Source organism: Lathyrus oleraceus, chromosome 6 (assembly GCF_024323335.1).
Source record: "Lathyrus oleraceus cultivar Zhongwan6 chromosome 6, CAAS_Psat_ZW6_1.0, whole genome shotgun sequence".
NCBI lineage: Eukaryota > Viridiplantae > Streptophyta > Magnoliopsida > Fabales > Fabaceae > Lathyrus > Lathyrus oleraceus.
Window position 1 is genome coordinate 457,963,739 of NC_066584.1, and position 12,838 is coordinate 457,976,576.

General features: G+C 40.0%; 1 non-coding gene across 1 annotated transcript; it reads right to left on the bottom strand.

Annotated features, from left to right (window-relative positions):
- Positions 1 to 489: 489 nt before the first annotated feature.
- LOC127099577 (small nucleolar RNA R71) lies at positions 490 to 596 on the bottom strand. The gene has a single exon (XR_007794066.1). It is a non-coding gene; the product is annotated as a small nucleolar RNA R71 (small nucleolar RNA).
- Between the last annotated feature and the right edge of the window lie 12,242 nt (positions 597 to 12,838).

Sequence of the window (12,838 nt, forward strand, 5' to 3'; positions counted from 1 at the left end):
CGGTCAATGCGAAGAACTCGCAGCACCGGAAGCTTAGTATACCCTCTGACGGAACCTGAATGTTACGCTCGCGCACGTTTATTCTTTCATAGAATTAGGAGAGCTATGGCCGAAGATCAAAACCAAAGACCTCTTAAAGATTTCTCCCAACCATCCAACGAAGAACCTAGTTCTAGTATAGTAAACCCAACCATACTAGCTAATAATTTCGAACTTAAACCCTCCCTGTTGCAACTAGTGCAATAGAGACAATTCGCAGGTCTCGCTACTGAGAACCTGAACCAACATTTAAAAATCTTTCTTCAATTAGCAGACACTTTTAAAACCAATGGAGCTTCTCCTGAGGCAATACGTTTAAGATTATTCCCTTTTTCCCTCAGAGATAAAGCCCTATCATGGTTAGATTCCCTTCCATCCAATTCCATTACAACTTGGGATAACCTTAGAAGAGTATTCCTTGCTAGATACTTTCCCCCAAGTAAGACCATCGTTCTTCGAAACCATATAACTAGATTTACCCAGAACCAAGGAGAATCGATGTTCGAAGCTTGGGAGAGATATAAAGAGTTGTTAAGAGCATGCCCACATCATGGTTTAGAAAATTGGTTAATCATTCAGACCTTCTATAATGGAATTCACTATAACACTAAGATGACCATCGATGCTGCCGCAGGCGGTGCGCTGATGAACAAACCTTATCCTGAAGCTAGTGCCCTCATCGAAGATATGGCTCAAAACCATCAATCATGGGGAGTCGAACGAGCGACAGTCGAGAAGAAGGAAGCCCAAGAAGGAATGAATGAACTAAGCTCTATAGACATGATGCAAGCAAAAATGGACGCATTAGCCCTCAAAGTCGAGCATATGTGCATAAACCTGAATAATGTAGCCGCAGTTTCGTCGGATTGTGAGATATGTAGAACCAAAGGACACTAATCTGCAGAATGCAGTCTATTAAACGAAACCCACTCTGAGCAAGTGAACTACACCCAAGGGAACCCATATTTGAATACTTATAACCCTGGATGGAGGAATCACCCGAACTTCTCCTATAAAAATAATAACCCTATCCAAAATAATGCACCTCCGAGACAAACTGGTTACCAAGCCCCAAGATCAAATCAATCTATGCAACTTGTACCACCAAAGCCGAGCCTTGAGAAAATTATGGAAAATTTCATCACTGCTCAAACCCAACAAAACAAAGAGTTCATGAACCAAAAAATTCACGTTAATGAACTGATTACCCAGTTAGGAACCAAGGTTGACCAAATAGTTACTCATACCAAGATGCTTGAAACCCAGATCTCTCAGGTAGCTTTAAACCAAGCCCCCCAAACCACACCTGGAGGACAATTCCCTGGACAACCTCAACAAAATCCGAGAGGGCAAGCCAATGCCATTACCTTACGAAGTGGGAACGCTTATGATGAGCCACCAAACCCAAGATTGAGTGAACCCGAAACTTCTAAGGAATATACCGAAGCCACGGATGAAGTAAAGGAACCAGAGGAATCTGGAAACCAGGAAGGTCAAGAAAAAGGAGAAAAACCTAAAGATAAAACTTACGTACCACCCCCGCCATATAAACCACCTATACCATATCCGCAAAGACACAAACAATCCCAGATCAATAACCAATATCAGAAATTTATTGAAGTTATAGAAAAACTTCACGTAGAAATCCCTTTCACAGAAGCCATCACCCAAATACCTTCTTATGCAAAGTTTCTCAAAGACATCCTTACCAACAAACGTAGACTTGACGATCCGAAGCCCTTGGAATGCAATTCTATTTCCGAGAATAAATTTGCCAAAAAAGATAAGGATCCTGGAAATTTCTCCATTCCTTGTCTTTTGGGAAGTCATGTCATCGAAAAAGCTTTTCTAGACTTAGGAGCTAGTGTGAGCTTAATGCCTTTAGTAGTTTGTGAGAGGTTAAACTTAGGAGAATTACAACCTACTAAGATGTCACTTCAGTTAGCCGATAGATCTGTTAAGTATCCGATAGGCATTTTAGAAGATGTCCCTGTTAGGATAGGTCAGTTATTTATCCCTACTAATTTTGTTGTCATGGACATCAAAGAAGACAATGATATACCAATCCTTCTAGGTAGATCATTCTTATCAACTGCAGGAGCCATAATAGATGTCAAGAGAGGAAAGTTGACCTTTGAGGTAGGTGACGAGAAAATAGAATTTATACTTTCAAAATTTCTTATGGCACCTGTGATGGGAGATGTGAGTTATGCCTTAGATATCATTGATGAATGTGTTAGGGAATTAGAACAAGAAGAAATCATAAAAACAATTAAGTTACCATCAACCCCCATAATGGAAGATGATGACTTTAAGAAACCCTACATCGATGATAACCTTTACAAATGTTTATCCCTTACCCCAGATCCTATGCCATGCCCTAAGAAGCCAACCTTAGACTTAAGGAACTGCCTAAGAATCTGAGATATGAGTTCCTCGATGAAGAGATGAATCGTCCAGTTATAGTCAGTGATACCTTGAGCCAAGAGGAAACATACCAACTTTTAGATGTTTTACGAAAATATCCCTCTGCCTTAGAATATAATATCTCTGACCTGAAAGGTATAAGCCCATCCGTATGCATGCATCGGATTTCGCTCGAAGAAGATTCAAAACCCTCTAGAGAACATCAGAGAAGAATAAACCCTATAATGAGCGATGTTGTTAAAAAAGAAGTTCTTAAGTTACTTGAAGCAGGTATAATCTACCAGATCTCGGATAGTAAGTGGATGAGCCATGTGCATGTAGTACCTAAAAAGGGAGGCATCACAGTCGTGCAAAACGATAAAGGCGAACATGCAGCAAAACAGTTAGAAGGAGGATGGCGGGTGTGTATAGATTATAGAAAATTAAATAAAGCAACCAGGAAGGATCATTTCCCTTTACCATTTATAGACCAGATGTTGGAGCGTCTAGCCAAAGACTCTTACTTCTGCTATCTAGATGGATACTCTGAATTCTTCCAAATACCTATCCACCCCGAAGATCAAGAAAAAACTACCTTTACATGCCCTTACGGAACTTTTTCCTACAGACGAATGCCATTCGGCCTCTATAACACCCTAGCTACTTTCCAACGCTGCATGATGTCAATCTTTGCAGATTACCTAGATGGTATCATGGAAGTGTTTATGGATGATTTCTCGGTTTGCAAATTTGATTTCCACAATTATCTCGCTAACCTTGAGAAAATCCTGGAGAGATGTGTGGAGGTGAACCTCGTGCTAAATCGGGAAAAGTGTCATTTCATGGTGACCGAAGGAATTGTTTTAGGACATATAGTTTTCGAAAAAGGTATAGAGGTAGATAGAGCTAAGATAGAAGTTATAGAAAACCTAAAACCACCCAAAACTATCAGAGAAGTCCGAAGTTTTCTTGGACATGCTGGATTCTACCGGCGTTTTATTAAGGACTTCTCCAAAATAACTAAACCTTTAACTGGACTTTTAATGAAAGATGATGAATTCATTTTCGATGGAAAATGTAATGAAGCATTTAATCTTTTAAAGCAAGCGTTAATATCTGCACCTATTATGAAACCCCCTGATTGGTCAGAACCTTTTGAGATAATGTGCGACACTAGTGATTATGCCGTTGGAGTCGTTCTGGGACAAAGGAAAGATAAAAAATTACATGCAATTTATTATGCCAGTAGAACCCTAGACGCTGCCCAACTTAACTATGCAACAACTAAAAAGGAATTACTCGTTGTAGTTTTCGCTATAGACAAATTTAGATCTTATCTAGTAGGAGCAAAAATTATAGTTTACACCGATCATGCTGCCATTCATTACCTATTAAGTAAAAATGATGCCAAGCTCAGGTTACTCCGATGGATTTTGTTACTACAAGAGTTTGATTTAGATATAAGAGATAAAAAAAAAAGACACTGAAAATATAGTAGCCGGTCACCTTTCTAGGCTAGAACATCTAAAACCAGACTTAGTACCCATAAATGATCATTTCGCCTATGATAGACTGATAGCTAGACTAGAAACCATTGAAGGTGATAGCCTAGGCACTCATAAGCACTTCCAAAATTCCTTAGCAGTAACTAACGTACCATGGTATGCAGACTTTGTTAATTACCTAGCCGCTGATATCATACCCCCTGATCTTGACTACCACCACAAGAAGAAATTCTTCCACGATGTGAGAAACTTTTATTGGGACGAACCGCTCCTTTTCAAAAGGGGTAAAGATGGCATTTTTCGCCGTTGTGTTCCAGAAGAAGAGGTAAATAGTATAATAGAGCAATGTCATTCCGCACCATATGGTGGACATGCGAGCACCTCTAAGACATACGCCAAGATTCTTCAAGCTGGCCTATTCTGGCCTACCATGTGGCGTGATGTCTATGCTTGCATTGTCAAATGTGATAGGTGCCAACGCACTAGAAACATTTCAAGGCGTGACGAAATGCCTCTAAGAAACATTCAGGAAGTAGAACTCTTTGACGTATGGGATATAGATTTCATGGGACCTTTCCCACCATCCTTAGGAAACAGGTATATCTTAGTAGCTGTAGACTACGTATCTAAGTGGATTGAAGCCATAGCTGCACCCACAAAGATACTAGGGTTGTGATTAAACTGTTTAAAAACTATATATTCCCTAGATTTGGAACACCACGTTTAGTCATAAGCGATGGAGGATCACACTTCATATCGAGAATATTTGACAAACTTTTATGAAAATATGGAGTTAGGCATAGAGTAGCAACACCATACCACCCACAGACTAGTGGCCAAGTAGAAGTATCCAATAGGGAGATAAAACAAATCCTAGAAAAAACAGTTTCAATATCTAGGAGAGACTGGTCTCAGAGGCTTCAAGAAGCATTACGGGCCTATAGAACCGCTTTCAAAACCTCTATAGGAACTACTCCCTACCAACTAGTTTATGGAAAATCCTGTCACTTACCTTTCGAGTTAGAGAATAAGGCTTATTGGGCCATTAAAACTTTGAATTTAGACTACCTGACCGCTGGAGAAAAGTGTATCCTTGACATTCATAAACTAGAAGAACTTAGGCAATCTGCCTACGAGAATGCAAAAATATACAAAGAGAGAACAAAAGCCTGGCACAACAAAAGAATAGTAAAGAAAAACTTCAATATACGCGACCATGTTCTCCTTTTCAACTTTAGGTTACGACTCTTCCCTGGGAAGCTACGCTCAAGATGGACTGGCCCTTTCGAAGTATCCAAGATTCTGAGATCCGGAGCCGTAGAAATCAAGAACAAAACCTGTAGTCCATTCATTGTAAATGGACAAAGATTGAAGCTTTACGAAGGAGGAGATATTCCAACGTAATACTCAAGCCACACTCTGATTGATCCACCGATTCCTACTACTACAGGTGTATAAATTCTGATCGCCAAGCTAATGACGTTAAACAAGCGCTGCTTGGGAGGCAACCCATGGTTTTTTATTTTTTTACTTTTTTGCATTTACTTTATTTTATTTTATTTTTTATCATATTTTCATCGAGACTAAATATTTGAATGGTTTGTATTTTCAAGATCCCTTTCCTAACTTTTACAGGATGCAGGATTTCGACGATATGCACGTAGCCTATAGAGATGGTGCTCAGAGAGAGCGCTACATCGCTCTTTATAAGCGCCCTATGGCGCCCACACACTATCCAGATCAACACTGCATGGAAGCCTTGGGTATCGAGCCAAGTATCCGATTTCTGAGCCACCAGCTTCATTGGGACGAGTTTGCTGATGACCTGAGTAACACCTACAGGAACTTGACATTGGAGTTACTCAGTTCATTTGATTATGACCCGTACTCTGGACCGGATGGGTATGCTGCTTTCAGGCTCTTTGGAGTTGAGTACTCTTTCAGCCAAAAAGAGTTTTGTGACCTATTGGGTTTCCAGACCACTCCTGACGCTATCCCTGAGACACCCATGGGATACTTTCTGGGGAAGGAGGTGGAAAAGTTCTTGAGTGATATATCAGGTGGAGGGAGCCAGTATCCTTTTACGCAGCTGTCCCAGGCTATACATAACCCTGCTTTTAGATACTTCCAGGTGATACTGGCACATTCCTTCCTAGGAAGACCGGATGCTAAGACATTACTGAGTGAAGAGGAGATTTTCCTACTATTTTGTCATCCCAATCTCGCCCAGTAGTATGTGGGAAATTTCTGTTATGTGGTCTCAGCGGTGTTTCCAGGTCGACCGAAGGAGTCATTCATGTAGGAGGGATTATCACACAATTTTGCTATCGCTTTAGGTCTATCTCGCAAACTGTTACATCTCCGGACCTACTGTGGGTACACTACCATGGATATCGATTTTTGTTTGACCAGAGGGTTGATGAGGAAAGCCTCCTTCCACCCATGTCAGTTCATATTGCTAGTCGATAGCGAGGCGATTCATTATTTTACACTACCTGATCCTATGATGACTAGTGTGTATGATCCAGCAAACTGGAGTTATGCTCTGGAGGGCCAGGGAGAGACTATCGAGGAGCCGAGATCACCACCTATTGCTGAGTATACGCCTACACCACCTTCTCCCAGGATCACTGTATTCTCTAACAATTTATCATTGCAGACCCCAGACATCCGCACCCAGATTGCAGAGTGTCGTAGAGAGATCGTCGGGCTTAGGCAGGAGGTAGCCGACCTTACCTTACAGATGGGAGCATCTAATCTCACACACGCTACCGAGGCCGACTGTTTATACTAGGAGATCGCAGAGTTTAGGCAGGAGATAACCATGCTTCGTGGATCTACTCAGGAAGACGAACCCCCTACTATCTGATCTTACCATCTCATTCTATTTTGTCTCATTTATGCTTATATTTTTCGCATTTACCTAACTTATTTTATATCATTGCATTTTGGATATTTTCTTAACTATGTTAGCACATTGATATTTCTACATCTATAAATATATATGTTTTATGTTTGTTTATTTTATTTACATTTTTATTATAGTTGTTTATTTATTTTTTAGTCTAATATTTAAATTTTATTTTTTATAAAATTATGCAAGCCTTATGTTCCTAGGAAATTACAAGACAAACTCTATCTGAACCCCCCAACCAAAAAGACAACGAGAAGCCCAAGCCAAATGACCAAAATCCGGCCCAGCCGAATTTTGCCTTGTGGCGCCCGCCATAGATGCTTTGGCGCCCGCCACAGTGTCTGTATAAGCTCGGGGCAGACTCCCTTTCTTCACCATTTTTACACCTTAAAACCTCCAAAACCCATTTTTCCACCTTGCAAAAACGTCCTTGAACCCCACAAAAGATCCCGCCTTTCTCATCCTCACACCATACAAATCATTTTCCTGATTTCCATTTTCATTTTCATCCGTCGAATTTCATAAAAATCCAACCTTTTTACAAACCCATTTCATCTTCTTCACCATATAGAAAGAGCTACATAATGGAGTTCAATGGATCCATCCTTCGTCAAGGGAAACCGGGTGATAGGCAAAGGAAGAGTATCAAACGGTTGCAAAATCGGGAGATCCTCCCGACAAGGTATGTTGATGAAAATTGTCTCTACACTTTGGGTATCTACCATAGCATTTTTTATTTATTAGACAATTTAGGTTTTCATAGTATCTTTTCAAACAAAGAACCTACCTATGAGCGATTGACAATCGAATTTTTAAGTTCTTTAATCTATATTGTCAATCCTAACACTGCTAGCACAATTGGTACTGTCCGATTTAGAATGTTTGCTATTGAATATGAATTCAGTACCGACGAACTAGCCGACTTGTTAGGAATCCCTCATGGGGACGATGCTATTTGTGAGGCCCCTTTGGATTCGAATTGGTCAGTCGAGGTGTTTTCCTTCTGGCAGAGATTGTAAAAACACTTCCATAAATTCTTTTGAAGGAATTCTTGCCTCGACTATCCATAATCCGGCCATCAGAGTTTTCAGATATCTGTTGGCATGTACTATTTTTGGCCGGGAGAATCCAAATAAGGTCAATACTCGAGAGCTTCTATTTTTGCAAGGAAGCCTCACAAATAGAAGAATTAATTTAGTCCCGTTCATGCTCACGCATATGGCTTTAACTTTAAATAAAGCGGGACCGATTGTTTTTGGAGGATTGATTACGTCTATTGCTCGGGCGCTTAACCTGAACAATGAGATAGCTACCCTAGATCCCTTACCTCCTCGCACAATTAACCTAAAATTTCTGAGAGACATGAAATTGTGCCGATTGAGGAGAGAAGGAGGCTATGTTCTTATGGTTCATGGTGTAGCTATCCCATCTGTTATTTTACCATGCACTAGACGTACTGATGTACGTGATGAAAGGAATTAGACCTATGTTTTAGATGCTCCACCTGTTTTGGGTCCTCTTCCTTATAATGTTCCTGATGAGGAGGGACATGACACTGATGAAGAATATGATCAGAGAGAGAGATCTCCCGCACCTCATGTGTCCCCCCATCATCCTTCACCACCACACACCGCACCATCTTCTTCTTTTGCAGGTACTGCTCCTGGCTTTTATATTACAGAAGAGATGTGGCGTGACCACATGGCTAGAGAGCAAAGGCGTGACGACCTACTCTCTACCATCCAACAACAACTGGCATATAACATGAGCTTCATGCAAGAATTGCAGCGGAGGACGGATAGATCCTATGACACTATTTTACAGTCCCTGCTAACGATCACAAATACGCAAGCCCGTCAGCAATAATACCATCGTCAACATACTGCACTCATCGAAGCCACTCAAGGTTCCATTTTGGGTAACCTTCGAGAGGTGAGGACTGTTCAGGATGCCTTACAGGGCAGGATGGATCAGAGAGACCATCGTCGTATCCGATCCCATCGTCTACCTCAGAAATGCGAAGGCACCAGTGGTCAGCAGTAGGATGTCAGGTAACTCTCCCCTTATCTTATTTCGAAACATTGGGGATAATGTTCGATTTAAGTGTGGGAGGAGACTTTATCGCTTTTCTTTATCGCTTTTCTTTGTTGTTTTCAGTTAGTTTGTTTATTTTCTTTGTTGTTTTTAGATAGTTTGTTTATTTTTATTTATTGCTTTTTAGTTGCTTATTTTGCTTTTAGTATCTTAGATAATGCATGAGTTTGATGAGTCACCAATATAGTGTATCTTTAGTACAGTCTAATCTGCTCATACCTTTAGCCCTACAAAAAAAAATTGCAAAAGAAAACAGTGTTATTCTAAAAGTTTTTGGGTTTTAAAGACGGGTTTGAGTAAGGATGCGGTGACTTGGGAGAACTTTTTGAAACATCAGTATTGTTTTAGCACCATAGACTTCGTAAATATAGGAATCATTCCCGAAACCCCATATACCATGGCCTTAATCAGCATTTTAGTATAAGTCCTCAGTAGTTTATCCCAGCAGTCAGCTCCGGCCTACGCATCCTCTACGCAAGGGACCGATGAACATAAGTGAATGATCCAGTGAAATAAATAAAAGAAAACAAAAAGGCAAATCCGGTATAGGTGATCCTCACAAAGTCATTTAAACCAAAAGAGTTGTAAAAATTTGCTACAAAAATAAAAATAAAAAGAAAAAAGAAAAACTTACCCGCTGTTAGTTGGTTCAGAGGTATCTGGCACTGGACTCGGTAGGGCGGATTACGATCCGATCCCCCACAACTGCAGTTGGGTCAAATAAAAAGGTTTACACATATTTATGTGCCAGGAACCCCATGTTTGGATCATAATCACTAACAGGTCACTCTGCTATGAAGCATGTACGGATAACGGGCTTAATGTGATTGCGCCTGAATGAAAAGGACACAAAAAGAGATGAAGAGGCAGGCCTAGGTATTGTGGGATAATATGGGTTGGTTAATACAGGAATGAAGTTTATGTTCGTGTTTGCGGATAATTGTCATCATGATATCCTTAGTTCACTTAGTTAGTACCTATCACTGCATCCCGACTTGAACTTAGAAATCTTTCTAGCCCGAATTACTCGTTGACACTTGTTCTTCTTCTATGAGCTTTATAGTGTTTTGCTTGAGGACAAGCAAAGGTTTAAGTGTGGGAGAGTTTGATGACACTGAAATTCACCGTATTTTCGACTCCGATTTTGCATGCATTTTAGTAGTTTTATTGTTATTTTGTTGTGTTATTACTATGTTTCTCTTTGTTTTTAGGTTTTTACTTTAATCGGAGCCCCGATCGAGAAAAGGAGTGAAAATGAGCTAAAAAGACTAAAATTCAGCATTTTGCACTTGTGGCTCCCACTGTGGCTGGCGCCATAGACCCAACCATGACGTGTCACAACTCAACTTCCCTCAACTGCCACGTTCCCCACTACTTCCACTAAGGCGCCACAATTTGGCCTTATGGCTGGCGCCATGGACTCGTGGCGGGCGCCACAACAGGAAAAGTTTTCCCTCCCAAATTCAAACTGAAGGGCATCCGTGTCATTTCCATCATTTTACTTGCCTATAAATAGAGACTCGAATTCATTTGTTTAATCATCCAAACTTAGAGCAGAGGCAAACTTAGATGCAAACTTAGTTTCACTTAGGCATATATTCAGTACTTTAAAGTGGTAATCGCTTCGCAGTGAGGTGTTACCACAATTGTGTAATCAAGTTTGTGATCGAGTCTGTAATCGAGTTTGGAGCACTTTGGAAGGAAGTTAATCCTGCCGCAATTTTCATTTCCGCTTTGCATTTAATTCAACCCTCCGATTGGAGCAGGTTTTTATTAATTTGCCTTTATCTATTTTATTTCTCGCACTGTTTTACTTTATTTATTTCCCGCACTGTCTTTACTCTATTTATTTCCCGCACTCGCTTTACTTTATTTATTTCTCGCACTCGCTTTACTTTATTTGTTTCTTGCACTGTCTTTACTTTCTTTATTTCTCGCACTCGCTTTACTTTCATTTATTTCCCACACTCGCTTTACTTTTATTTATTTTCCGCACTCGCACTACTTTTATTTAAATTTAATGCACCTTTACTTTACCATGTCTAACTAAACCTATAAGGTTAGATGTAAGGATCGTAATTGAACCGATAATCCGTACAACTGTTCGTAGAAACACTTAAGGGCTATTTTAACTTTCAACTTAAGTTTTCCCGCACTTAATATCCGTTGGGTAAGATCGAAAGCCGTCCAACGTCTTTTTAAACTTAATTGTTTTTAACTATTTCAAAAACAGCGAAAGCGCTTTGTTTAGTTCATTAGGAGTTTTTAACTTAAGAAGAAAAGAGATTTTAAAACTATTTTCGGACGCCTTTATAAGTTTAGAGTCTGGTTCGTGAGAACCTCTTTTGGTTAAGAAATCCAGGTTAAAATACTTTTTAACTCAGTCAAGATACTATATTTCTTAAAAATAGGTTTACTACTCTAACGCAATGCGCGCCTTTTTATAAGTGACAATAAGAGGGTTTGATTAGGGAGTACAACTCGGTTCTGAATACGCAAAAGCGACAGTTCCTGTTAAATTAGTTCTTCTCAAAGTAGGAAACACTGCCCATAAGTAGTTCTATTAGCAAGTACTTGGATTATTAATTGATTATGTGAATTACATTCGAGCTTGTCTTTATCAATTGAATTTAATTTAATACTTTACTCTTCACTGCACACTCTAAAAACCCCTATTTTGATTACCTTTGATAAACACCATAACAATAGGTAACGATAGATTGACACTTGATCTATGTCGATTCGACAATCTTTTATATTACTCTGACGTGTTCGTATACTTGCGAAAAGCACGCATCAATACTCAATGCTTGAGAAGACATGATGTGCTTTGGCTTGGGCTGCTAAGCGCTTACGCCAGTATATGTTGAATCATATGACTTGGTTGATATCCAAAATGGATCCAATCAAGTATATATTTAATAAGCCTGCTTTAACTAGGAGGATTGCCCGTTGGCAGATGTTGTTGTCAGAGTATGACATTGAGTATCGAGCTCAGAAAGCTATTAAAGGTAGTATCTTGGCTGACCACTTGGCACATCAACCAATTGAGGATTATCAGTCTGTTCAGTACGACTTCCTTGACAAGGAGATTTTGTATTTGAAAATGAAAGATTGTGATGAGCCTACGCTCGATGAAGGGCCAGAGCCTGGTTCCCGATGGGGCATGGTGTTTGATGGCGTTGTAAATCAATATGGAAACGGTATTAGGGCAGTGATTATTACTCCTCAGGGCACACATTTTCCTTTTACAGCAAGGCTAACTTTCAAATGCACGAATAATATGGCGGAGTATGAGGCATGTATTATGGGTTTGGAAGAATGTATTGATCTTAGGATCAAACATCTTGATGTTTATGGTGATTCGGCCCTTGTTGTTAATCAGATTAAGGGTGAATGGGAGACGAATCAGACTGGCCTTATCCCATATAGAGATTATGCGAGGAGGATTTCAACTTTCTTTACTGAGGTTGACTTCCATCATATTCCTCGAGATGAGAATCAGTTGGCAGATGCGCTTGCTACGCTTGCTTCGATGATTGTGTTGAAATTCTGGAATGAAGTCCCCAATATCAATGTGATGCGCTTGGATAGACCAGCCCATGTATTTGCAGTTGAAGAAGTGAAAGATGATAAGCCATGGTATTATGATATCAAATGCTTTCTTCAGATTCAGATTTACCCGCCTGGGGCATCTGTTAAAGATAAGAAGACTTTGAGGAGATTATCTGGCAGTTTCTACCTCAATGGCGATGTGCTTTATAAGAGGATTTTTGACATGGTTCTGCTCAGATGCGTGGATAGACACGAAGTAGACCTGTTGATGACTGAAGTCCATGAGGGTTCATTTGGTACTCATTCCAATGGATATGCTATGGCA